Raw genomic sequence first — 1,272 nt, 5'->3', positions numbered from 1 at the left:
AACAAGCTCATTTACCTTGTTCCATATATTGCACGCATTTTAGGTACAACACCCTCAATCCTGCCTTGACAACCTCCCTTTTCACACTCCCCTCAGTCATTGTACCCTGTACTGTGGCCCTTTTTTGATTTTTGACTATGGCTTCTCTGCCTTACACTTTCCCCCTTACTGCTTTTTGTTTCTGGGCCCGTTTTACTTCCCTCCGACTTCCTGCATTGGTTCCCATCCCCCTGCCACATTAGCTTAAACCCTTCCCGACAGCAACCCCCCCCCCCCCCCCCCCCCCCCCATGGACATCGGTTCCAGTCCTCCCCAGGTGCAGACTGTCCGGTTTGTCCTGGTACCACCTCCCCCAGAACCGGTTCCAATGCCCCAGGAATTTGAATCCCTCCCTCTTGCACCATCTCTCAAGTCACGCATTCATCCTATCTATCCTAACATTCCTACTCTGACTAGCTCGTGGCACTGGTAGCAATCCTGAGATTACTACCTTTGAGGTCCTACTTTTTAGTTTAACTCCTGACTCCCTGAATTCAGCTTGTAGGACCTCGTCCTGTTTTTTACCTATATCGTTGGTGCCTATGTGCACCACGACAGCTGGCTGTTCACCCTCCCCCCCCCCCCCCCCCCCCCCCCCCCGAATGTCCTGCAGCCGCTCCGAGATATCCTTGACCCTTGCACCAGGGAGGCAACATACCATCCTGGAGTCTCGATTGCGTCCACAGAACTGCCTGTCTATTCCCCTTACGATCGAGTCCCCTATCACTATAGCCCTGCCATTCTCCTTCCTGCCCTGCTGCGCAGCAGAGCCAGCCACGGTGCCATGAACCAGGCTGCTGCTGCTTTCTTCTGGTGAGCCATCTCCCCCAACAGTATCCAAAGCGGTATATCTGTTTTTCAGGAAGATGACCGCAGGGGACACCTGCACTGCCTTTCTACTCTTGCTCTGTCTTTTGGTCACCCATTTTCTATCGCCCTCAGTAATTTTCACCTGCGGTGTGACCAACTCGCTAAACGTGCTATCCACGACCTCCTCAGCATCGCGGATGCTCCAAAGTGAGTCCATCCGCAGCTCCAGAGCCGTCAAGCGGTCTAACAAGAGCTGCAACTGAACACACTTCTTGCACGTGAAGGAGCCAGGGACAGTGGACCCACATCGCACACGAGGAGCATGACACAGGTCTGGGATCTCCTGCCATGTCTTAAACCTTAGGTTAACTTCCACAATTTCAAAAAACAAAAGAAAAAAAATTAAATAAATTAGACAAATGA

Source organism: Scyliorhinus canicula, chromosome 28 (assembly GCF_902713615.1).
Source record: "Scyliorhinus canicula chromosome 28, sScyCan1.1, whole genome shotgun sequence".
Classification (NCBI taxonomy): domain Eukaryota; kingdom Metazoa; phylum Chordata; class Chondrichthyes; order Carcharhiniformes; family Scyliorhinidae; genus Scyliorhinus; species Scyliorhinus canicula.
The sequence above is the reverse complement of the archived record's forward strand: the minus strand, read 5'-3'. Positions refer to the sequence as shown.